This window comes from Cherax quadricarinatus, chromosome 54, assembly GCF_038502225.1.
Source record: "Cherax quadricarinatus isolate ZL_2023a chromosome 54, ASM3850222v1, whole genome shotgun sequence".
Classification (NCBI taxonomy): domain Eukaryota; kingdom Metazoa; phylum Arthropoda; class Malacostraca; order Decapoda; family Parastacidae; genus Cherax; species Cherax quadricarinatus.
In genome coordinates, this window is record NC_091345.1 from 11,998,724 (window position 1) to 12,026,342 (window position 27,619).

General features: G+C 41.2%; 1 protein-coding gene across 4 annotated transcripts in view; it reads right to left on the reverse strand.

The window, feature by feature from the left end:
• LOC128700306 (uncharacterized) overlaps positions 1-20,277 on the reverse strand; it is a 33,347-nt gene extending 13,070 nt beyond the window's left edge. Inside the window, exons 1-3 of one of the 4 annotated variants that reach the window (XM_070096602.1) lie at positions 20,206-20,277; positions 20,017-20,079; positions 19,559-19,743 (exon numbers count right to left, since the gene is read on the reverse strand). The gene's annotated coding sequence lies outside the window, so the exon portion shown is untranslated. Of the gene's footprint in view, positions 1-19,558; positions 19,744-20,016; positions 20,080-20,165 lie in introns of all 4 variants that reach the window. The other 3 variants (XM_070096603.1, XM_070096605.1, XM_070096604.1) reach the window with 3 other exon arrangements.
• Positions 20,278-27,619: the final 7,342 nt, after the last annotated feature.

The window sequence follows — 27,619 nt, forward strand, 5'->3', positions numbered from 1 at the left end:
AGCTTGTCCAAGGTGTTTTCTGTACCAAGATGTCATGTGTTGCAGTGTCTGACAAGATGAACATCAAAATGGTATACAATACCGACAGGTTGTTAGGTAAGACACATATGCAACAGTTAGACAACTTTATTCCGAAACGTTTCGCCTACACAGTAGGCTTCTTCAGTCGAATACAGAAAGTAGGCAGGAACAGTAGAGATGTGAAGACGATGTAATCAGTCCATCACCCTTGTAGTCGTAGAATTTGAGGTTGTCAGTCCCTCGGCCTGGAGAAGTTCAGTTCCGTAGTCAGGAACTATCTGAAGATCAAGCGACAGTGTGGAGACTTAAATACTGTCGGAAGGAGAGGTGCAGAGTAGTAGTAGTAGTGAGAATGTAGCCACTGAGAGGTCATGTCCCTCTCAGATCCAACACTTCTCACTTGTAAAGCTTGTCCAAGGTGTTTTCTGTACCAAGATGCCATGTGTTGCAGTGTCTGACAAGATGAACATCAAAATGGTATACAATACCGACAGGTTGTTAGGTAAGACACATATGCAACAGTTAGACAACTTTATTCCGAAACGTTTCGCCTACACAGTAGGCTTCTTCAGTCGAATACAGAAAGTAGGCAGAAACAGTAGAGATGTGAAGATGATGTAATCAGTCCATCACCCTTGTAGTCGTAGAATTTGAGGTTGTCAGTCCCTCGGCCTGGAGAAGTTCAGTTCCATAGTCAGGAACTATCTGAAGATCAAGCGATAGTGCGGAGACTTAAATACTGTCGGAAGGCGAGGTGCAGAGTAGTTGTAGTAGTAGTAGTAGTAGTAGTGAGAATGTAGCCACTGAGAGGTCATGTCCCTCTCAGATCCAACACTTCTCACTTGAAAAGCTTCTCCAAGGTGTTTTCTGTACCAAGATGCCATGTGTTGCAGTGTCTGACAAGATGAACATCAAAATAGTATACAATACCGACAGGTTGTTAGGTAAGACACATATGCAACAGTTAGACAACTTTATTCCGAAACGTTTCGCCTACACAGTAGGCTTCTTCAGTCGAATACAGAAAGTAGGCAGGAACAGTAGAGATGTGAAGACGATGTAATCAGTCCATCACCCTTGTAGTCGTAGAATTTGAGGTTGTCAGTCCCTCGGCCTGGAGAAGTTCAGTTCCGTAGTCAGGAACTATCTGAAGATCAAGCGACAGTGCGGAGACTTAAATACTTTCGGAAGGAGAGGTGCAGAGTAGTAGTAGTAGTGAGAATGTAGCCACTGAGAGGTCATGTCCCTCTCAGATCCAACACTTCTCACTTGTAAAGCTTGTCCAAGGTGTTTTCTGTACCAAGATGCCATGTGTTGCAGTGTCTGACAAGATGAACATCAAAATGGTATACAATACCGACAGGTTGTTAGGTAAGACACATATGCAACAGTTAGACAACTTTATTCCGAAACGTTTCGCCTACACAGTAGGCTTCTTCAGTCGAATACAAAAAGTAGGCAGAAACAGTAGAGATGTGAAGATGATGTAATCAGTCCATCACCCTTGTAGTCGTAGAATTTGAGGTTGTCAGTCCCTCGGCCTGGAGAAGTTCAGTTCCACAGTCAGGAACTATCTGAAGATCAAGCGACAGTGCGGAGACTTAAATACTGTCGGAAGGAGAGGTGCAGAGTAGTAGTAGTAGTAGTAGTAGTGAGAATGTAGCCACTGAGAGGTCATGTCCCTCTCAGATCCAACACTTCTCACTTGAAAAGCTTGTCCAAGGTGTTTTCTGTACCAAGATGCCATGTGTTGCAGTGTCTGACAAGATGAACATCAAAATGGTATACAATACCGACAGGTTGTTAGGTAAGACACATATGCAACAGTTAGACAACTTTATTCCGAAACGTTTCGCCTACACAGTAGGCTTCTTCAGTCGAATACAGAAAGTAGGCAGGAACAGTAGAGATGTGAAGACGATGTAATCAGTCCATCACCCTTGTAGTCGTAGAATTTGAGGTTGTCAGTCCCTCGGCCTGGAGAAGTTCAGTTCCATAGTCAGGAACTATCTGAAGATCAAGCGACAGTGCAGAGACTTAAATACTGTCGGAAGGAGAGGTGCAGAGTAGTAGTAGTAGTAGTAGTAGTGAGAATGTAGCCACTGAGAGGTCATGTCCCTCTCAGATCCAACACTTCTCACTTGAAAAGCTTGTCCAAGGTGTTTTCTGTACCAAGATGCCATGTGTTGCAGTGTCTGACAAGATGAACATCAAAATGGTATACAATACCGACAGGTTGTTAGGTAAGACACATATGCAACAGTTAGACAACTTTATTCCAAAACGTTTCGCCTACACAGTAGGCTTCTTCAGTCGAATACAGAAAGTAGGCAGGAACAGTAGAGATGTGAAGATGATGTAATCAGTCCATCACCCTTGTAGTCGTAGAATTTGAGGTTGTCAGTCCCTCGGCCTGGAGAAGTTCAGTTCCATAGTCAGGAACTATCTGAAGATCAAGCGACAGTGCGGAGACTTAAATACTGTCGGAAGGAGAGGTGCAGAGTAGTAGTAGTAGTAGTAGTAGTAGTAGTAGTAGTAGTAGTAGTAGTAGTAGTAGTAGTAGTAGTAGTAGTAGTAGTAGTAGTAGTAGTAGTGAGAATGTAGCCACTGAGAGGTCATGTCCCTCTCAGATCCAACACTTCTCACTTGAAAAGCTTGTCCAAGGTGTTTTCTGTACCAAGATGCCATGTGTTGCAGTGTCTGACAAGATGAACATCAAAATAGTATACAATACCGACAGGTTGTTAGGTAAGACACATATGCAACAGTTAGACAACTTTATTCCGAAACGTTTCGCCTACACAGTAGGCTTCTTCAGTTGAATACAGAAAGTAGGCAGGAACAGTAGAGATGTGAAGACGATGTAATCAGTCCATCACCCTTGTAGTCGTAGAATTTGAGGTTGCCAGTCCCTCGGCCTGGAGAAGTTCAGTTCCATAGTCAGGAACTATCTGAAGATCAAGCGACAGTGCGGAGACTTAAATACTGTCGGAAGGAGAGGTGCAGAGTAGTAGTAGTAGTAGTAGTGAGAATGTAGCCACTGAGATTTCATGTCCCTCTCAGATCCAACACTTCTCACTTGAAAAGCTTGTCCAAGGTGTTTTCTGTACCAAGATGCCATGTGTTGCAGTGTCTGACAAGATGAACATCAAAATGGTATACAATACCGACAGGTTGTTAGGTAAGACACATATGCAACAGTTAGACAACTTTATTCCGAAACGTTTTGCCTAGACAGTAGGCTTCTTCAGTCGAAAACAGAAAGTAGGCAGGAACAGTAGAGATGTGAAGACGATGTAATCAGTCCATCACCCTTGTAGTCGTAGAATTTGAGGTTGCCAGTCCCTCGGCCTGGAGAAGTTCAGTTCCGTAGTCAGGAACTATCTGAAGATCAAGCGACAGTGCGGAGACTTAAATACTGTCGGAAGGAGAGGTGCATAGTAGTAGTAGTAGTGAGAATGTAACCACTGAGAGGTCATGTCCCTCTCAGATCCAACACTTCTCACTTGAAAAGCTTGTCCAAGGTGTTTTCTGTACCAAGATGCCATGTGTTGCAGTGTCTGACAAGATGAACATCAAAATGGTATACAATACCGACAGGTTGTTAGGTAAGACACATATGCAACAGTTAGACAACTTTATTCCGAAACGTTTCGCCTACACAGTAGGCTTCTTCAGTCGAATACAGAAAGTAGGCAGGAACAGTAGAGATGTGAAGACGATGTAATCAGTCCATCATCCTTGTAGTCGTAGAATTTGAGGTTGTCAGTCCCTCGGCCTGGAGAAGTTCAGTTCCATAGTCAGGAACTATCTGAAGATTAAGTGACAGTGCGGAGACTTAAATACTGTTGGAAGGAGAGGTGCAGAGTAGTAGTAGTAGTAGTAGTAGTAGTGAGAATGTAGCCACTGAGAGGTCATGTCCCTCTCAGATCCAACACTTCTCACTTGAAAAGCTTGTCCAAGGTGTTTTCTGTACCAAGATGCCATGTGTTGCAGTGTCTGACAGGATGAACATCAAAATGGTATACAATACCGACAGGTTGTTAGGTAAGACACATATGCAACAGTTAGACAACTTTATTCTGAAACGTTTCGCCTACACAGTAGGCTTCTTCAGTCGAATACAGAAAGTAGGCAGGAACAGTAGAGATGTGAAGACGATGTAATCAGTCCATCACCCTTGTAGTCATAGAATTTGAGGTTGTCAGTCCCTCGGCCTGGAGAAGTTCAGTTCCATAGTCAGGAACTATCTGAAGATCAAGCGACAGTGCGGAGACTTAAATACTGTCGGAAGGAGAGGTAGAGAGTAGTAGTAGTAGTATTTAAGTCTCTGCACTGTTGCTTGATCTTCAGATAGTTCCTGACTATGGAACTGAACTTGTCCAGGCCGAGGGACTGACAACCTCAAATTCTACGACTACAAGGGTGATGGACTGATTACATCGTCTTCACATCTCTACTGTTCCTGCCTACTTTCTGTATTCGACTGAAGAAGCCTACTGTGTAGGCGAAACGTTTTAGAATATTGCTGCACACTAACAGCACCTTTCAAGGCAGGCGAAATTACTGACCTAGAAAATGTACAGAGAACCTTCACGGCCCGCATAACGGAGCTAAAACACCTCAGTTACTGAGAGCACTTGAAATTCCTGAAGCTGTACTCCCTGGAACGCAGGCGGGAGAGATACATGATTATATACACCTAGAAAATCCTAGAGGGACTAGTACCAAACTTGCACATGAAAATCACTCACAATGAAAGCAAAAGACTCGGCAGACGATGCAACATCCCCCCAATGAAAAGCAGGGGTGTCACTAGCACATTAAGAGACAATACAATAAGTGTCAGGGGCCCGAGACTGTTCAACTGCCTCCCAGCATACATAAGGGGGATTACCAATAGACCCCTGGCTGTCTTCAAGCAGGCACTGGACAAGCACCTAAAGTCGGTACCTGACCAGCCGGGCTGTGGCTCATACGTTGTATTGCGTGCAGCCAGCAGTAATAGCCTGGTTGATCAGGCTCTGATCCACCAGGAGGCCTGCTCACAGACCGGGCCACGGGGGCGTTGACCCCCGGAACTCTCTCCGGATAAACTCCAGTCATTTAGCATTTTATGTCTCTGATATTAATACAGTGTTACACTACTGGTTATTGAGGTGGTTTGGACATTTGGAGAGAATGGAGAAGAATACAACTTGGAGTGTGCATAAATCTATAGTGGAAAGACAGAAGGGTGAGGGTGGTCCAAGGAAAGGATGGAGGGAGGGGGAATAAAGGAGGTTTTGTATGTGAGGAGCTCGGGCATCCAAAAAGCATGTGTGAGTGTGGTAGGTGTGAATGGAGGCAAATGGCTTTTATGACTTGGCATTTTGTTGGAGTGTGAGCAAGGTAACATTCATATAGGGATTCTCTATAATGAGATAGTAGTGTTTTGTGAACAGAGGATGAGCCAGGCATGACAGTGGTGGAAAAATTCTTTGGAAATACAGTGGTACCTTGGTATACATCTGCTTTGGAATAAGTCCAATTTGATATGTGTCCTGTTTGGACGCGAAAATTTTTGCTTGGTATACGACCTTTGTTTGGAATATGATTCACGTGCTGGAACTTGTATGAGTCAAAGGGCAGAAGCAAAGTTCTTTGGACAGATTTTTAGTAAAACTCAAACCTGGTGAGCTTCAACTAGGTCCAGATAGGCAAAAGAGACAGAAAAGGGAAGGAGACTCTCCTATCAAACAATAACATTTCCTCCTCCTCCCTTCTCAGCACTATCCTAGTAGGCACTCGACTCTTTTTAGCAGAGTAAAGTGAGGTTAAATTTGCATTTATTTCATCTAATTCTTTTGTATTTATGTATGTATTTTAGTATTAAACAGTGTTTAAATTACATATTTTAGTATTAAGCAGTGTTTAAATTATTTTATACAACCCAATCAATGTATAATATGCCAATAACGATAGGATTTTTTTTGTGGGAACGGATTAATCATTTTCCCTATATTTCTTATGGGAAAATTCGTTTGGTATACATCCTGTTTGGTATAAGTCCAAGGTCCTCGAACAGATAAAGGACGTATATTGAGGTACCACTGTAGATGCTTATAGAATAAATCATTGTACTGTATTGCACTCCTTGAATCACTAAAGACACCCTTCTGCATTATTCTTACTGAGACCTGGCTTAAGCAGGACACAATAGATATCTACCCTCTACCAGGATACACAGCAATTCACTACTGCAGACCAAACCAAGTTGGGGGTGGTATTGCAATCTATTACTCTAACCAGTTATCTTGTATTAGCACCACTTGCTTTAGTGATGAATATGGGGAATACATTTTTGCTAATTTTACTGTAAAAAACCTTAAGATTCCTATAACAATCAGTGCCATTTACCAGATACCTCACACAAACATCCCAAATTTCAGTGAGAAATTAAAGTCACTAATAACAAACAGACAAATGAATAAGCACCACCTTCTCTTAGCTGGAGACTTCAACATCAACCTTGGCATACTAGATGATCAGCCTGTAACTGATTTCATCAACAATATGAACAACACACTTCTCATACCAACAATAACTAAACCAACCAGGCTCACTGAGCCAAGTGCAACCATAATAGACCACATATAGACCAATATACTAGCCCCCCTTAAATCAGGGATAATCACAGATAGCACTACAGACCACTACCCTACCTTCCTCCTGACAAACATTAGTAAACCACCACTTGAATACAACAAAGTCTCATTTAGACTCCATGACGAGGCCTCAATAAGGAAGTTCACAGCTGACCTAGAGACTGTTGACTGGCCTACAGAATTCTCCAAGGCCAATGGTATTGATGACTGGACAGACATTTTTCTTAACAAATTACTTAGACTATACAACATTGTCCTATAAAAACGAAACAAATCACAAACAAATGGCTTGGTTGCCCATGGCTAACCAGCACCATTCTGAAATCCATTGACAAGAAACACCAATATGAAAAGCAATATAAACAGGGCTTAATACACAAATATATTCTTAAACACTATTCATCAGTTCTCACCAAAGTAATAAAGAGAGCCAAACAACTATACTACTCCAGTAGATTCACAGACACTAGAGGAGATATAAAAAAGACCTGGAAAACACTTTCTCAGATTCTAGGGACCCACAAACTTAAAAAACCAAGAATATTGTCCTAACTAAACCTTATGAAACACCACTACATCCCACTGACACAGCTAACAAGATAAATGACTTCTTCTCAACCATAGGATCTAATCTCGCCAATAAAATCCCACATACCAATGCCCATGCCGGGGACTACCTAGATGAAAATTTCCCAAATTCCTTCTATCTTGCACCAACTGAGCCCACGGAAGTCACCGAGATTATAAAGTCACTTAAAAATAACTCAGGGAATCTGTCTCATGTCCCACGATTACTGTACAAGCGAGCGGCCCATGTTCTTTTGCATGCTATTTCATTACTTTTTAACAAGTCACTAGAAACTAGCACCTTCCCGAAACTACTCAAGATGGCAAGGGTTACACCAATACATAAAGGTGGTGACCCTACAGACTTAAACAACTATAGGCCAATATCAAACTTACCACTGCTATCCAAAATCTTTGAGAAACTCGTGCACAGGAGACTATATTCATTTATAACGGCACAAAACATACTTAACCCCTGCCAATTTGGATTCAGGAAAAATAAAAGCACTAATGATGCAATCATAAAAATGCTAGATCTGCTTTACACAGCATTGGAAAATAAGGAATATCCACTAGGAATTTTTATTGACCTAAGAAAAGCTTTTGACACAGTAGACCACGACATCCTACTCCACAAACTTGACCATTACGGTATAAGCGGCCATGCGCTTGCTTATTTCAAATCTTACCTTACTAATAGGTATCAGTATGTCACCATTAAAGACACAGCATCAACAACACGGCCACTTGATACTGGAGTTCCGCAGGGAAGTGTCCTTGGACCCCTGCTCTTCCTCATATACATCAATGATCTTCCAAACGTATCCCAACACCTGAAACCCATTCTCTTTGCTGACGACACGACTTATGCAATCTCTCACCCTAATCTTGCCACCCTCAACACCATTGTTAACGAGGAGCTGATCAAAATATCGACTTGGATGACAGCCAATAAACTTATGCTTAACACTGACAAAACCTACTATATTATGTTTGGTAGCAGAGCAGATGCACAAATTAACATTAAGATCAACAACACTCTAATTACCAGACATAATGAGGGCAAATTCCTAGGCCTATACCTTGACAACAACCTGAATTTCAGCACCCATATCCAAAACATAACCAAAAAAGTATCCAAAACGGTTGGGATCCTGGAGTTTACCTGGAGAGAGTTCCGGGGGTCAACGCCCCTGCGGCCCGGTCTGTGACCAGGCCTCCTGGTGGATCAGAGCCTGATCAACCAGGCTGTTGCTGCTGACTGCACGCAAACCAACGTACGAGCCACAGCCCGGCTGGTCAGGAACCGACTTTAGGTGCTTGTCCAGTGCCAGCTTGAAGACTGCCAAGATACGATACTACGTGCCGCAAAATGCCCTTCTCACACTATACCACTCACTTATTTATCTATACCTCACCTATGCTATTTGTGCTTGGGGATCAACTGCAGCAACACACCTAAAGCCAATAATAACCCAACAAAAAGCTGCAGTAAGAATAATCACTAAATCCCATCCCTGGCAACACCCCCCCTCCCACTCTTCATAGATCTAAACTTACTCCCTGTTCAGTACATCCACACTTACTACTGTGCAATCTACATCTACAGGACCTTAAACTCCAATATCAACCTTGACCTAAAATGCTTTCTTGATAGTTGTGACAGAACCCACAGGCATAACACCAGACACAAACATCTCTACGACATTCCCCGTGTCCGACTAAACCTTTACAAAAATTCAATGTGTGTCAAAGGCCCTAAAATCTGGAACACCCTATCTGAGAACTCTAGAACTGCAGACACATTCATCACCTTCAAAACCACCATTAGAAAACATCTTATCTCCCTGATACACCCCGTCAACTAACTACACGAATACCACCTGGTGGTTCACACTTACAATCACTCACCCATTTGACCATAAACAGAAATATTAATCTCAATCTTAAAATAATGAATCCTGTGATACTCGAATACTGAAACTATGTACTGTGCCAAAACAAAAGCATTCACATTGCTAAACTCAGAAACTAGTATTTAGTCACTTAGCCATAATACCAACTTACCTCATAATTTGTAATATTTTAAAATTAAGAATTAAACTAAGTCTGCCCGAAATGCCTAGCCATGCTAGGTGTTCTAGTGGTACACTTTGTAATCATTATTTTACTACATGTAAACCACACAATAACCAAATTCTGTAAACTCAGCATTGTAATCCTTATATAGAATAAACTTTGAATTGAATTGAATTGAATAATACCCATAAGTATTATATAGTACCTAAGGGATGGGAGGTAATCTGGTTTGATTCAGGAAAGGGCACTGCAGGTAAAATTCCTTGAATATGGTACTAGTAATCTAGAGGCTGCAGCTGCCGTGGCCCACCATAGGGCTACTAGCAAAGCCACTTTCACGTCCTTACACACACTTTATCTTGCAAGTACCCACCATAAGGCCAATGCCACTGAATAAGTCATCTTACGATAAAGACCCATGTAAGTTTTTTAACCTAACCTAGCAGCAATCTAATCTGTGTTTATGCTACATGAGAAAGATGAAGCAAGTTAAGACAAAGTGAAACTTGAACCACATGTTAGGACAGCATGCAACCAAGAAACATATCGAGTCGAGAAGAGAATCCATAACCCAGATTGGATGAAGTGAAACCCTGATCCACATAGAACACACCAGGATTCATAGACAGTGGAACCTCAGCTTACAAGTGCCCCACCATTTGAGTTTTTCAGGATACGAGCAGTCACTTGGTTGATTTTTTGTTTCTGGACACGAGCAAAAATTCAAGATGCAAGCTTCCCCCTCAAACAACTTTTTTTTTAAACCTCCAGATCTTACAAAAGTAAAAGTGAATATATAATTGCAGTTCACTGTCATGATGTATTATGTTGTTTTTACTGCTTAAGACTATAACTGCAACAGAAATAATAGTATTTCTTACCTTAAATTGTGGGTGCTGGTGTTTGTGGATGATTGTGAAGAGAGTGTAGAGTTATGTTGTGTCCTACTGGGCTGAGGTGGATGGTTCTGGTACTGAAATCGATGGTTGTACTGAAGTGTGCATAAATTCTGTAATGGATTTCTGTTTATTTTACCTTGCAGTACATTATACAACTGATGGTAAGTCATCAGCTGCTCTAGACACCATTTCAGGGTCCTCTTCAGTGAAAAAGTCTAACTTTAGGGTCATTCAGTAAGTCAGTCAAGTCAGGAAGTCAGTCATGTCTGTAAGTCAGTCAGTCAAGTCAGTAAGTCATTCAGTCAAGTCAATAAGTCAGTCACTCAGTCAGTCAGTCAAATCAGTCAGTCAAGTCAGTAAGTTAAGTCAGTAAGTCAGTCAAGTCAGTAAGTGATTCAGTCAAGTCAGTAAGTCATTCAGCAACACTGGTATGCCTACTGGGTGTCATGACTGGCAGATACAAGATATGGTAATTAAAAGATCAAAACACAATTCACAAACACAGCTAGATCTCACCTTCAAGGACCATAACATTGTATCAATCGCATCTGCTAGAAAAATGACAGGATGAATAATGAGAACCTTCAAAACTAGGGAGGCCAAGCCCATGATGACACTCTTCAGGTCACTTGTTCTATCTAGGCTGGAATATTGCTGCACACTAACAGCACCTTTCAAGGCAGGTGAAATTGCCGACCTAGAAAATGTACAGAGAACTTTCACGGCGCGCATAACGGAGATAAAACACCTCAATTACTGGGAGCGCTTGAGGTTCCTAAACCTGTATTCCCTGGAACGCAGGAGGGAGAGATACATGATTATATACACCTGGAAAATCCTAGAGGGACTAGTACCGAACTTGCACACGAAAATCACTCACTACGAAAGCAAAAGACTTGGCAGACGATGCACCATCCCCCCAATGAAAAGCAGGGGTGTCACTAGCACGTTAAGAGACCATACAATAAGTGTCAGGGGCCCGAGAATGTTCAACTGCCTCCCAGCACACATAAGGGGGATTACCAACAGACCCCTGGCAGTCTTCAAGCTGGCACTGGACAAGCACCTAAAGTCAGTTCCTGATCAGCCGGGCTGTGGCTCGTACGTTGGTTTGCGTGCAGCCAGCAGCAACAGCCTGGTTGATCAGGCTCTGATCCACCAGGAGGCCTGGTCACAGACCGGGCCGCGGGGGCGTTGAGCCCCGGAACTCTCTCCAGGTAAACTCCAGGCTTGTAGGAGAGAGGTAGAATGGTGGTGTTGGGAGTGTCGGGGGTTGGCAGGGGATGGCAGGAGGTCTCCCCCGTTGACCCACAACAAGGCGGCCACTTGAGGTAGGAAATGGCTGCCACCACTTGTCACATAATGACATATTTTATTCATTCTAGAGTATATATCAGGTTTCTGTTATTTATATTGTTTATTATGTCATATTAGATGAATTATGATAGTGAGGCTCAAGTTAGAGTATGTAGGAAAGAGGGAGATTATTTCCCAGTAAAAGTAGGCCTTAGACAAGGATGTGTGATGTCAACGTGGTTGTTTAATATATTTATAGATGGGGTTGTAAGAGAAGTAAATGCGAAGGTCTTGGCAAGAGGCATGGAGTTAAAAGATAAAGAATCACACGTAAAGTGGGAGTTGTCACAGTTGCTCTTTGCTGATGACACTGTGCTCTTGGGAGATTCTGAAGAGAAGTTGCAGAGGTTGGTGGATGAATTTGGTAGGGTATGCAAAAGAAGAAAATTAAAAGTGAATACAGGAAAGAGTAAGGTTATGAGGATAACAAAAAGATTAGGTGATGAAAGATTGGATATCAGATTGGAGAAAGAGAGTATGAAGGAGGTGAATGTATTCAGATATTTGGAAGTGGACGTGTCAGCGGATGGGTCTATGAAAGATGAGGTGAATCATAGAATTAATGAGGGGAAAAGGGTTAGCAGTGTGTGTACGTGTACTGTACCTACATCTACTGCTACCTACACTGACTTCCTACAAATAAATACTACTCACCTCTTGCCCTACATTAAGACTACAAATATTTTAAGGTTAGTAATTAATGTACTGTAGCAGTAAATGACAGATTAAAGAGGTGTGTGTAATGTGGACTAGGGTGCAAGCTTTTGTAGAGAAACACCACCCTGACCAAGCTGAAACAAGCCATATCTGCAACATGTTCAGTGACAAAACCCTGTCCCACTTCAGGAAAATCTTAGAGAGATGCCAGAAACAGACCTCTATGAACAGATTTGTTGTGAGACAGGGGTCCAGTGACTCAAGCTGGTCCTAGTAGCATTAAAAGACAAAGAAGGGAAGTAACCCCAGAGAAGGCTTTGTTACCTGAAGTCTTTATGGAGGGGGATTTCCCTTCCAAACACTAACTCCTCTTCCCTATCTTCCAGAAGTCAGCATTAGCCTTCAATAAAGGTATGTAAAACTTAAATAATTGTAAAAAAAAAAATTATTTTTTTTGTGAATATTTTTGTCTGGAACAGATTAATTGTATTTCCAATAATTCTTATGGGAAATATTAATTCAGTTTTCGGCCATTTTGGTTATCGGCCGGCCTTCTGGAACGGATTACGGCCGATAACTGGGGGTCCACTGTATGTACAAAAAATAAAGCATGCTCATCATGCAAGATGGCTTCCTGTCATATTTCATCACTCTCTTTACACAGGGTGAGATTTAACATTAGGTAATGTGATGTAAATAGTTTAGAAAACTGACAAGTTGAAGAATGAGAGGCTTCTGCAACATTTGGGAATCTTTATTGAGGAAATGTTTCACCAGCCAGTGGCTTCTTCAGTTCAGGAATAAGACAGGTAAACATGCACCAACAGGGAATACAGTCACAGAAACCCAAGGCAAATGGAAACCAAGCCTGTGCACATACTATGCACTTGGTATCTGCAGACATGGGAAATCTGGAAAAACAGATGGGACGTGCAACTATGACCACCCTAGAAAATGCCGTGCCCATATGACAACAGGAAAATGCAAACTCCCTTCCTGTAAGCTTTTTCACCCTGAAATGTGTACCTCTTCAGTACAGGAAAGACTGTGCTATAACTTAAATTGCCAGGCACACCATCTAAAGGGGACAAAAAGATACAAAACATCCAGGCCATGGGAAAACCTGGGTAGCCACAGCCACTCAAGAGGGAGAGGTTTTTTAGTGCCAGGAAGGAAAAAAAACTGGCAGGAAATGGCAGAAATTGTACACCAAATCCAGTCATTCCTGGAGTGGAACCACAGTCGATGGCCTCCACTCCAAACCAACAGATACTAATGCCGGAAAAAAAATCCCCCCCCAGTACCAACAATACCACCAGTCCGATGACATTCTTCTTTGCAAATATACAGGGTCTAAAGCCAGCAACAAACAACAAAATACCTTTCATCCGTGGACTGCTTGCAGAGGCAAAGGCAATGTTCGCGGCTTTCACTGAGACCCACATAAAGGATCACTTGGACAACGAAATATGGATCCCAGGTTACAACCTATACAGATGTGACAGAGTGAACAGGCAAAAGGGGGGGGTTGGCCTGTACATTGCAGAGTCACTTGTTTGCACAGAACTGCTTAATGCCTCAAATGATGCAGTGGAAGTTTTAGCAGTAAAGATCGAGAACCAAAACCTAGTCATTGTGGTAGTCTACAAGCCTCCGGATGCAACATCCCAGCAATTCCAGGAACAGCTGTTAAAAATTGACCACTGTCTGGAAAATCTTCCAGCTCCTGCACCCAACATCTTGCTCCTGGGGGATTTCAACTTAAGGCACCTAAAATGGAGGAATATAGCAAATAATATTGTTGCAGTAATAACACCAGGAGGCAGCTCTGATGAAAACTCACACTCACACGAGCTTTTAAATCTCGGCACAAAATTCAATTTAAACCAGCAAATAATAGAGCCTACTAGAATGGAGAATACACTAGACCTCATCTTCACTAACAATGATGATCTGATAAGAAATGTCACCATATCAAAAACAATATACTCAGATCACAACATAATTGAGGTTCAGACATGTATGCGCGGAGCCCCAGACCGACAAAATGAGATTAGTCACGAGGGAGCATTCACCAAATTCAACTTCATTAACAAAAACATAAAGTGGGACCAAGTAAACCAAGTCCTAACCGATATAAGCTGGGAAGATATACTAAGCAACACAGACCCCAACTTATGCCTAGAACAGATTAACTTGGTGGCACTCGATGTATGCACAAGGCTTATTCCTCTAAAAAAAAGGAGGAGTAGATGTAAAATAGAAAGAGACAGGCGCTCCCTTTACAGGCGACGGAAAAGAATAACAGAGCGGCTAAAAGAGGTCAATCTATCTGAAATGCGTAGGGAGACACTGGTCAGAGAAATAGCAAACATCGAACTTAAGCTAAAGGAATCTTATAGGAGTCAGGAATCGCGGGAAGAACTAAAAGCCATAAATGAAATCGAAAGAAACCCAAAGTATTTCTTCCCCTATGCCAAATCAAAGTCGAGAACAACGTCCAGTATTGGGCCCTTACTTAAACAAGATGGGTCCTACACAAATGACAGCAAGGAAATGAGTGAGCTACTCAAGTCCCAATATGACTCAGTTTTTAGCAAGCCACTAACCAGACTGAGAGTCGAAGATCAAAATGAATTTTTTATGAGAGAGCCACAGAATTTGGTTAACACAAGCCTATCTGATGTTATCCTGACGCCAAATGACTTCTAACAGGCGATAAATGACATGCCCATGCACTCTGCCCCAGGGCCAGACTCATGGAACTCCATGTTCATCAAGAACTGCAAGAAGCCCCTATCACGAGCCTTTACCATCCTATGGAGAGGGAGCATGGACACGGGGGTCGTCCAACAGTTACTAAAAACAACAGACACAGCCCCACTCCACAAAGGGGGCAGTAAAGCAACAGCAAAGAACTACAGACCAATAGCACTAACATCCCATATCATAAAAATCTTTGAAAGGGTCCTAAGAAGCAAGATCACCACCCATCTAGAAACTCATCAGTTACACAACCCAGGGCAACATGGGTTTAGAACAGGTCGCTCCTGTCTGTCTCAGCTATTGGATCACTACGACAAGGTCCTAGATGCACTAGAAGACAAAAAGAATGCAGATGTAATATATACAGACTTTGCAAAAGCCTTCGACAAGTGTGACCATGGCGTAATAGCGCACAAAATGCGTGCTAAAGGAATAACAGGAAAAGTCGGTCGATGGATCTATAATTTCCTCACTAACAGAACACAGAGAGTAGTAGTCAACAGAGTAAAGTCCGAGGCAGCCACGGTGAAACGCTCTGTTCCACAAGGCACAGTACTCGCTCCCATCTTGTTCCTCATCCTCATATCTGACATAGACAAGGATGTCAGCCACAGCACCGTGTCTTCCTTTGCAGATGACACCCGAATCTGCATGACAGGGTCTTCCATTGCAGACACTGCAAGGCTCCAGGCGGACATCAACCAAATCTTTCAGTGGGCTGTAGAAAACAATATGAAGTTCAACTATGAGAAATTTCAATTACTCAGATGTGGTAAACACGAGGAAATTAAATCTTCATCAGAGTACAAAACAAATTCTGGCCACAAATAGAGCGAAACACCAACGTCAAAGACCTGGGAGTGATCATGTCGGAGGATCTCACCTTCAAGGACCATAACATTGTATCAGTCGCATCTGCTAGAAAAATGACAGGATGGATAATGAGAACCTTCAAAACGAGGGATGCCAATCCCATGATGACACTCTTCAGGTCACTTGTTCTATCTAGGCTGGAATATTGCTGCACACTAACAGCACCTTTCAAGGCAGGTGAAATTGCTGACCTAGAAAATGTACAGAGAACCTTCACGGCACGCATTACGGAGATAAAACACCTCAATTACTGGGAGCACTTGAGGTTCCTGAACCTGTATTCCCTGGAACGCAGGCGGGAGAGATACATGATTATATACACTTGGAAAATCCTAGAGGGACTAGTACCAAACTTGCACACGAAAATCACTCACTACGGTTCCTGATCAGCTGGGCTGTGGCTCGTACGTTGGATTGCGTGCAGCCAGCAGTAACAGCCTGGTTGATCAGACCCTGATCCACCAGGATGCCTGGTCACAGACCGAGCTGCGGGGGCGCTGACCCCCAGAACTCTCTCCAGGTAAACTCCAGGTAAACAATACAAAGAAGAACAGAGAAAGATGAGGAGGAGTTTGAGGTAATCAGTCCCTTAGCCTGGAGTCAATGTGTTCAGTCCATCAGTTCCAGGGGTGCCACTAGCACGTTAAGAGACAGCACAATAAGTGTCAGGGGCCCAAGACTGTTCAACTGCCTTCCAGCATACATAAGGGGGATTATCAACAGACCCATGGCTGTCTTCAAGAAGGCACTGGACAGGCACCTAAAGTCAGTACCTGACCAGCCAGGCTGTGGTTCGTATGTTGGGTTGCATGCGGCCAACAGTAACAGCCTGGTTGATCAGGCCCTGATCCATCATGAGGCCTGGCCACAGGCCGGGCCGCGGAGGCGTTGACCCCTGAAACCCTCTCCAGGTATAACACTGCTTTTGACCAGGCCTGCCTAGCAGTCAGGGCCTTTTTGATATTGCTGGTTTCAATGTTAATATGTATCTCATCTTTTATTACCTGAAGTGTTTTGTAGGTGCAGTTGTCTTGGTTTGTATCTGATGGTAGGTTAGAGCTGGTTAAAATACAGAGTCTAGGATCTTGTCTTGTTCAATCAAGTCCCTTTGATACTGGAAGCATGCACTCCATTGGGATTCCATGTTTAACCTCCAATCTTGTGTAGCTTCTGACAACTTGGTGGTGAGGGAATCTATTTGCTCAGTATGTGTGGCTACAGTTCCAGGTTTGTGTTGCTTGGTCATATTTGTTTAGGTTGTCAGTTTGTCTTCTAGTTCACTAATCCTTGAGTTTTATATTGTTAGATGGCAGTCTAGGTTGCTAATCCTCGTGTTTTGGATAAATAGAGAATGCTCTAGGACCGCAATCAGTTTTTGTAGGTTTTATTTTTCTGCCTCAGTATACTATTTTCCTGTAGAATTTTATAAATGGTGTTGAGTCATTGTTGACAACTGCACATCTGGGATATACCTTTGGGTGTTGATGAGTTGTAGTCAACGATGCCATTCGGGATGAAGAGGTCTTGAGTGTTTGCCATAGTTGTGGAAGAGAAGTCAGCTGGATGTGAGAAGTGGGTGAGGGAATTGAACTCAGACCCTCGTCGTGTGAAGTGAGAGCTTGAGCCACCAGGCCACGAGGTACTGTCCTACATTAGAAATGTTGTTGAGTGATACTGGATTTGAGTGGGAGATGACAAAAGTTGTGTCATCAGCAAAGAGAATAAGTAAGTTGTTGCAATACATTTGGAAGGTTGCTGATGTATTAAAGGAAAAGTAGAGGTCCAAGGACGCTTCCCTGTGGAATGCCAATGTTCACAGGTCTTGATGAGGAGGTTATGTCATTAACCCTTTCAGGGTTTCGGACGTACAAGTGCAGCTTACGCACCAGGGTTTTTGACGTACTAGTATGCCTAGCCTAGCGCCCTCAAATCTAGTGACAGAAAGCTGGTAGGCCTACATATGAAAGAATGGGTCTATGTGGTCAGTGTGCGCAGTATAAAAAAAATCCTGCAGCACACAGTGCGTATTAAAAAAAAAAAAAAACTTTGACCGTGTTTCTGGATTAAAACAGCTATTTTGCACTGTATTTTCGTATGGTATTTATTGTTGTATTCTAGTTTTCCTGGTCTCATTTTATAAAATGGAAGACATATTACAGAAATTGAGATGATTTTTGACTAGTTTTAAAATGAAAAGTAGTACCTTGAAATTGAGCTACAAATAGCAGAAATGTTCGATTTTTACCAAAGTTCAAAAGTAAACAAATCATGCTACGTGTCCAATACACGTCAACTGGTGAGTCTAATATTCTTTCACAGGTGCGCTGATATTATTTATACCATTTCTACACTAATGCAGTAGTCTGCATAACAGTAAATCTTCTGTTTTTTGTGAGAATAAAAATTCAAAGTGGAAAGCAAAAGAATGTAAGAGAGGCATGGGGACATGACTAATGAACAGAGGAAATATTATTTTAGTGCCAAGAATGTCTTTCTTGTTTATTCTGGACCCTATTCGGAAATTGGCATCTTTTGAAATTTGTGTGAAATTGGCAAAATTGCTAAATTCTGACCACTTTATTGGATAGTTGAAATCGGTAAATGGGTGGTTTCTTGTACTCAATCGATAGAAAAAATGGAGTTCTAGCGAAATAGTTATAATTTCTGTCGACTAGTGCACTGGAATTGGCCGAAAATAGGGCTCAAAGTGGGCAAAATCGCCGATGCGTAAACATCGTCAAGACCACTAACTTCGCGAGAGCATAATTCCATAAGTTTTCCATCAAATTTCATACTTTTGGTGTCATTATGATCGGGAAAAAGATTCTCTGTCTTTTCATAAGAAAAAAATCATTTTTTTTTTTTGAAAATTTGGCGACCCTGAGAACAAGTCTCGGAGAGGGCCTGGCGACCCTGAAAGGGTTAACAGAAACGTACTGCTGTCTGTTGGTAAGGTAAGACTATATATGCAAGTGCATGACCTCTGATACCATAATGATCTAGTTTGTAAAGTAGGATGCTGTGATCTACTGTATCAAAAGCTTTCCTTGGGTTGATAAAGTCCTAGTGGATATTAATTTTTTTCAAGTGCTGTGTAAAGTACGTCTAGCATTTTTATAATTGTATCATCTGTGTTTTTGTTTTTCCCAAACCCAAACTGGCAGGGGTTGATAATACTCTGCGATGTCATAAAGGAGTATAATCTCTTGTATATGAGTTCCTCGAAGATTTTGGATAGTAAAGGTAACTATGCACTCATTCCAATAAAAAAAAACATTATATGCATCACACAATAAAAACAAAGATAAAGTTAACAAGCAATAAAAGCTACAAACATGATTAAAAATGCTCAACACAAATAAATGCTGTCATACCAAGTTAAAATAACCACCACCAATTAAAAACTCCAATTAAATTATTAATTTTGAAAGACTGACTCTAACCATTCCTGAGATCCCTTAGACAATGTCTAGAAAATGGGAAGGAATCAGGTTTGATCCATGGAAGAGGACAGCTCCAATCCCTTGGATCAAGAGCCTTCACAAGCATCAGGGAACCCTAGGTTAATTTATGTTGGTCAGCGCAGTAAGGTGTTATTGTTTTGCAAGCTACTCAAGCAACATGACAATGTTAAATTAGGTATGTGCATTTGGATTTATATTAGCAACTTAATTGGTGAAAAAAGCATTTTACCATGGCAACATCCTTTTTTGTGTTCACAGAAAGCTCAGTTGGTACTGAACTCAGCTCATGCACAGGTCCATGGTTCGATCCCCGGTACAGGTGGAAACATTGGGGCATGCTGCCTTATGACACCTGCTGTCCCTGTTCACTAGCAGTATGTACCTGGGTGATAGCTGACCAGTGTGGATCACATCCTGGGGACAAAATTAACCTAAGTTGCCTGAAATGCTCTGCATAACTAGGGCCTTTCTATATAGTATGTCACTGACATCAGCTATGGTCTGTATAAGTTGGATCATGTACTTGTAGAAATAGATTATTATTATTATTATTATTTGATATAACAGCTAAACCTGCTTGATATAACAGCTAAACCCATTTGGCAATATAAAAACTATTAAGACATTACACTATATATACAGTAACCATGAACATACTGGAGAATTAGCCATAATGTTGTGTCTTACCTTGCGAGCACATCCATTGCCTTCCCTCTCAGCACTTGATCTATGGAGATGGTGCAGCAATATCTGCAAATGAACATTAAGAATGTGTAACAAATGTGATACAGTATTTTCCTCAGAACTGTTTATAATCACAAAACCGTAAATCTTACATGTACATTATGCCACACCACTCATTAAATTCAGTCTCACCAAGGATACTGTGCAATGTCAAATACTTTGCTTTTAATAACACTGCACTTATCATGCATTAGCTATCAGTTGTTTATCTATATAATCATAAAACGTGCGCTTCTTGCTGTCAACTAATCAAGATAAGATAATTCCAGATATCTGTCATTTCAGTACACGATACATAATATAATTTTTAGTATTAAAATTATTCGCAAAAATAAAAGAACGAATTGGTTAGCCAGTGGTATTTGGGGATGAGTATAGGTTAAATTGACTCTGATACTAAAGCTGGATGAAGTTCTAGATACTTAGCCAGCTAAAATATCTTCAGAAATACAAATACCTACTGTGCATGACTTTCTGCTGCTTTGTACTCAAAATACTCTTGGATGATCCAATATGATATGAGTACTCGAATCAGTTTACCTTGAGAGAGTTAACTCCAGGTAAACTGATTTGAGTACTCATATCATATTGGATCATCCAAGAGTATTTTGAGTACAAAGCAGCAGAAAATACTCACACTGGAACCCCATAAACTAGTTTCTCAATACAAGACTCAAGAAATCGTAATGACACGATTGCAAATAAACCATACCCCCGGCCGGGATTGAACCCGCGGTCATAGAGTCTCAAAACTCCAGCCCGTCGCGTTAGCCACTAGACCAGCTAGCCACAATAAGATTCATCCAACTAGGTATATTTCTACACCATAGGAAAGTTAGCACAGGCACCTCTGTGACCACAAATGCAAGTTTTTTACAGACGAATCTCCAGCTAGCGTGGCCGTGACGAACTCTAGCTCAAGTCCCTTCACTGCCGTCAACATGACGGCCGGGGGTATGGTTTTTTTCTCAATACAACAGAGAGACTGTTGACAGAACAATGAAGAAAACCTGAAAATAATTTTTTTTTATCTCCTAGAATTTAACAAAAAATTGAAGACAAATTTAGTCTATTATATAATAAAAAAGCAAACAAATATCAGCCTTGTTTGATGAATGCCTCAGATGAAACACCAGTTAGTGAGTAATTCCTGCAGAGCCTATCAGCATGTAAAATGAATTTGATGAATATTACACAGTAGGAGAATTTCAGTGGGAAGGAGTAAATAGGTGAATCTCAAGGAACCAGAGCTAAAGAAGGAATAGAAGTAATACTAAATGATGACTTATAAAAGAAGAGTGTTTAAATTCAAGAATTTTATGTATTAGAATAAGTGTGTGATAAATAAGTGCATGAGGCACTATACAGATGGGCCTTGCTTATATAGCAGGTTCCGGGCTACTGCTGCACAACAAAAATCATACAGTGATTTTTGCTGTACAGCCTTTTCTCACTTTCAAAAGCAATTAAAAGCCTGGCAACATGTTTACACTACCATAAATTAAGTGATCAATAGAGCTAGGCCTAAAAAATCCATATACAGTACACACATTACTTACCTTAAAATATTTTTTTTTTCTTAGATTATAGGGAGTGGTGAACATATTTATTGTAGGAAGTCTGAATAAATGAAGAATGGACATAATTGACAACTGCTGCATTAGTGAAGCACTGTAAAGTGGGGCCCACCTGTATTGGACAAAGTGACAGGAGTGTGTTAGACTTTGTATATTTGTAGATAAAAGGTTGATGGGACGATTTGAAGATGTGCATGTTTTTTAGAGGAGCGAGAAATATATCAGTTTATTATTTAGTGGTATCTACAGTGAGAGTAAAAGGTAGATGGGTATGGTAAGAGTGATGGGGTATAAGGAGGAAATCAATAGTAGGGAAGAGTAAAATGATGGGATACAAGGAGAAAGGCAATAGTGAGTAAGAATGAATGTGAAGTTAATAAATTAAAGGAGATGGGTAAGATATAAGCAACTCCTGGGAGCAAGGTGGGCTAGAAACAGTCCTACAGGTAATGAAAAAGAGGTCAAAGAGGTATGGGGTAGGTTTTAAGAATGCATTGTTAGTGTATGCAACAGAAGTTTGTGGGTATAGGAGGGTGAATGTGAGTGGGAAGAGAAGAGGTTGGTGGTAATCATAAAGAGGGTGGAAAGGGAAAAAAGTTATCATGAGAGAGGTTTCTACAATGTGATATACAGAGAGTAAAGGAGAGGTAAAGTGATGAGGAAGTGCACAAAAAGGAACGAATGAGAAAGTGGGTGAGGCATTAACAACAAATTTTACTGAGACTTAAGAAAATTTTCTTAGTGATATTAATAAGATGAGAAAGCTTAGGGAACAAATGGATTTATCAGCTAAAATCAAAAGAGGGGCATCATTAGGTGAGGAGGTGCACATACTTGGGAAGATGAAGGGAATATTTTGAGTAGTTATGTGCTGATGACGAAAGAGAGGCTGTGATTTCATACATTGGGCAGGGACGTATAAGATCTTGTAGGAGGAAAAGCCAAATGTGAGTATGGAGAAATTACTATTATTGTAATGAAGGTAAATGCTAAACCCATAAGGGTCACACAGTACTGTGGGGAGGGATGTGCAGAAATAGGAATGTACAAAAGTTAGGGGTGAGTGATGGGTAGGGGTGTGTAATGGTTGGGGTTAGTCTAGGTGGAGGTTTGAGCAAATGGGAAATGGAAATCATTCTGCATGTTTATGAGACAGAAAGAAGACACTAGCAATCCTACCTTTTGCACTCATTTGGCAGGACAGTAGTAGTACCTCCCTGATTGGTTGCTGTCTACCAACCTTTGGATATCAGAAGGTGCGGGGTTACTAAAAGTATTATCCATAGGACTGAGGAGGGGTTGTTGAAGTGGTTTGGACACTTAAGAGATTATGGAGCAAAAAAGGATGACTTGCAGGGTGTATAAATCTGCAATGGATGGAAGGTGGAGTAGCGGGTGGTTCTAGGAGAGGATGGAGAGAGGGAGTAAAGGAGGTTTTGTATGAGAAGGGCTTGGACATCCAACAGACATGTGTGAGCATGTTAGATAGGAATGAGTGAAGGTTTTTTATGATTTGATGTGCTGTTGGAGTGTGAGCAAGATAACATTTACAAAAGGATTCAGGGAGATTGGTTAGCCAGATTTGAGTCCTCGAAGTGAGAAGTACAGTGCCTGCACTCTGAAGGAGGGGTGGGGATGTGGTTGTCTGAAGGGCCACTTGAACTGTGATGTTAGCACACTTGTGACGAGACTAGTGACTAAATGAGCAATGGTGAATGCGGTTCCACCTTTCTTGGGTCACGCTACCTTGGTAGGAGATGGCCAATGTGTTAAAAAATTATAGATATCCTTTTTGTGGTGGTAGTCATCTTTTAAATCGTGGATAACAGTTTATAAGAGAAGGGTGCAAATTTTAAAATAATCCAGGACCAACATTCACTGCATGTTGAACATCATGGTTAACAGATTAGTAAAAATAACAGTAAGTTGTACTCATTGTAAGAATTGCAATATACAACCTAGTTCCCTAATTTGATTCCAGTGAACCACATGGCCAATATCCTTCACATAAGAAGGAATTCATGGAAACCAGTTAGCTGGACTAGAGTCCTGGAGGTAGGAAGTACAGTGCCTGTGCCCTGGGGAAGGGGCGGTGATGTTGGAATTCGGAGGGCCATCTGATCTGTGACATCAACACACTTGAGTTGAGTGACAGCACAGTTGAGTGACAGCAATTGTTTTCTTCCCTTTTTTTTTTGTCACCATCTCTCAGTGGGAAACAGCTGATGTGTTAAAAATGTAGAAATGTGGCATCTGGTCCTTGTCCAGTTCTATTACATTATTATATTTATGGAAACAGTTATACAGTATCACAGGTTCATAATTATGTATTATAATCAAAACAAAGCACTAAACCTACTAGGGTCATACAGCCACAGGTTCATAAGACATAGATGAAAGAGATAGCAGTTGGAGACAGTACCGAGGGAATAACATTGGCAGCAAGAAAGGGGGATGGAAGGGATCACAGTTCATATTCATATAGTTCATTTGGACATGATACATAGTTGTACAAAGAATTATAGTATAGTTGAGTGTACATGCCATAAACCTCTTGTATACAGAGCATTATGAGCAGGCTTAAAATTAACTTAAAATTAACAAGCAATGAAGGTTCAGTGGTAAAAATTACCATAAGCAATTTACAATGAGTACAATTGAGTATTTGAAACAATGAAATTTGAACATTTCGATATTGAAGTATTATATTGTACAAATTTGTCGCATTACAGTGTATAACAAACAAGATGATCAATTTACTGTATGTTGTCTTGAAAGTTTTAAGATTTAAGTAATTGGGAGAATTATTGGAAATGTTAAATATTGAGTGTTGATTATTTAGTCCTGGGCAAGTAAGTGGTTTTTTAGAAGAGTCTTAAATTGATTTTCAGGCCTGGTTACTTTAGTATGTTCTGGTAATGAATTCCAGATTTTGGGGCCCTTTGATATAGCCCTTTGATACAGCAAATCAAAGGTAATTAAGAAATCAGAGAGAATCTGCCTTATACATGGGATATTTGAGAGGACTTAGTTTCCAGTTTATTATATTATGTTACGTTCTCCAATGAAAAGCAGGGGTGCCATGAGTACACTGAGAGACAACACAATAAGTGTTGTCTCTCAACTGTTCAACTGCCTTCTAGCATACATAAGGGGGATTACCAATAGACCCCTGGCTGTCTTCAAGAAGGCACTGGACAGGCAGCTAAAGTCAGTACCTGACCAACTGGGCTGTGGTTCGTACATCAGTTTGTGTGCGGCTAGCAATAACAGCTTGGTTGATCAGACCCTGATCCACCATAAGGCCTGGTCTCAGACCGAGCCGCAGAGGCGTTGACCCCCGAAACCCTCTCCAGGTACATTAGTGGGGTAAGCACTAAATGCATAGAATACATATAGTACTTTGGTTAATGGAAGGCAATGAGGTTCAATCCAAGGAGAGGAAAAGTCAAATTCCTTGAGTCATGAGCCTCTCACTCACATTAAGGCACCTCTCTTGTGGGAAAATTTCGAGTTTCAATAATAATAATGGAGGCAAAGAGGGGAATGTATGAGAGCATAGTGGTACCAACACTCTTATATGGGAGGGATTATTGAGTTGGTTTGGTCATTTAAAGAGGATGGAGCAAAATAGGTTAGCTTGGAGGGTGTATAGATTTGTAGTGGAGGGGTGAAGGGGTATGGGTCATCCTGGGAAAGGTTGGAGGGAAGGGGTAAAGGAGGTTTTGTGGGCAAGGGGCTTGGACTTAAAGCAGGTGTGTGTGAGCGTGTTAGAAGCGAGTGGAAACAAATGGTTTTTGAGACATGACGAGCTGTTGGAGTGTGAGCAGGGTAATATTTTGTGAAGGGATTCAGGGAAACCAGTTAGCCAGACTTAAGTCCTGGAGGTGGGAAGTACAATGCCTGCACTTTAAAAGAGGAGTTTGGGATACTGGCTGTTTGGAGTGACATGTAAACTGTCGTATCTGAGCACCTCTGCAAAGACAGTGATTATGTATGAATGATGGTGAAAGTTGTTGAATGATTCAAGTTTTTTCTTTGTTTTTGGGTATATCTTGCTACTCCTACTTACACTTTGGTCACACTTCACAGACACGCACATGCATATATATATATACATACATCTAGGTTTTTCTCCTTTTTCTAAATAGCTCTTGTTCTTTTTTATTTCTTCTATTGTCCATGGGGAAGTGGAAAAGAATCTTTCCTCCGTAAGCCATGCGTGTCGTATGAGGCGACTAAAATGCCGGGAGCAATGGGCTAGTAACCCCTTCTCCTGTATACATTTACTAAAAAAGAGAAGAAGAAAAACTTTATAAAACTGGGATGCTTAAATGTGCGTGGATGTAGTGCGGATGACAAGAAACAGATGATTGCTGATGTTATGAATGAAAAGAAGTTGGATGTCCTGGCTCTAAGCGAAACAAAGCTGAAGGGGGTAGGAGAGTTTCAGTGGGGGGAAATAAATGGGATTAAATCTGGAGTATCTGAGAGAGTTAGAGCAAAGGAAGGGGTAGCAGTAATGTTAAATGATCAGTTATGGAAGGAGAAAAGAGAATATGAATGTGTAAATTCAAGAATTATGTGGATTAAAGTAAAGGTTGGATGCGAGAAGTGGGTCATAATAAGCGTGTATGCACCTGGAGAAGAGAGGAATGCAGAGGAGAGAGAGAGATTTTGGGAGATGTTAAGTGAATGTGTAGGAGCCTTTGAACCAAGTGAGAGAGTAATTGTGGTAGGGGACCTGAATGCTAAAGTAGGAGAAACTTTTAGAGAGGGTGTGGTAGGTAAGTTTGGGGTGCCAGGTGTAAATGATAATGGGAGCCCTTTGATTGAACTTTGTATAGAAAGGGGTTTAGTTATAGGTAATACATATTTTAAGAAAAAGAGGATAAATAAGTATACAAGATATGATGTAGGGCGAAATGACAGTAGTTTGTTGGATTATGTATTGGTAGATAAAAGACTGTTGAGTAGACTTCAGGATGTACATGTTTATAGAGGGGCCACAGATATATCAGATCACTTTCTAGTTGTAGCTACACTGAGAGTAAAAGGTAGATGGGATACAAGGAGAATAGAAGCATCAGGGAAGAGAGAGGTGAAGGTTTATAAACTAAAAGAGGAGGCAGTTAGGGTAAGATATAAACAGCTATTGGAGGATAGATGGGCTAATGAGAGCATAGGCAATGGGGTCGAAGAGGTATGGGGTAGGATTAAAAATGTAGTGTTAGAGTGTTCAGCAGAAGTTTGTGGTTACAGGAAAGTGGGTGCAGGAGGGAAGAGGAGCGATTGGTGGAATGATGATGTAAAGAGAGTAGTAAGGGAGAAAAAGTTAGCATATGAGAAGTTTTTACAAAGTAGAAGTGATGCAAGGAGGGAAGAGTATATGGAGAAAAAGAGAGAGGTTAAGAGAGTGGTGAAGCAATGTAAAAAGAGAGCAAATGAGAGAGTGGGTGAGATGTTATCAACAAATTTTGTTGAAAATAAGAAAAAGTTTTGGAGTGAGATTAACAAGTTAAGAAAGCCTAGAGAACAAATGGATTTGTCAGTTAAAAATAGGAGAGGAGAGTTATTAAATGGAGAGTTAGAGGTATTGGGAAGATGGAGGGAATATTTTGAGGAATTGTTAAATGTTGATGAAGATAGGGAAGCTGTGATTTCGTGTATAGGGCAAGGAGGAATAACATCTTGTAGGAGTGAGGAAGAGCCAGTTGTGAGTGTGGGGGAAGTTCGTGAGGCAGTAGGTAAAATGAAAGGGGGTAAGGCAGCCGGGATTGATGGGATAAAGATAGAAATGTTAAAAGCAGGTGGGGATATAGTTTTGGAGTGGTTGGTGCAATTATTTAATAAATGTATGGAAGAGGGTAAGGTACCTAGGGATTGGCAGAGAGCATGCATAGTTCCTTTGTATAAAGGCAAAGGGGATAAAAGAGAGTGCAAAAATTATAGGGGGATAAGTCTGTTGA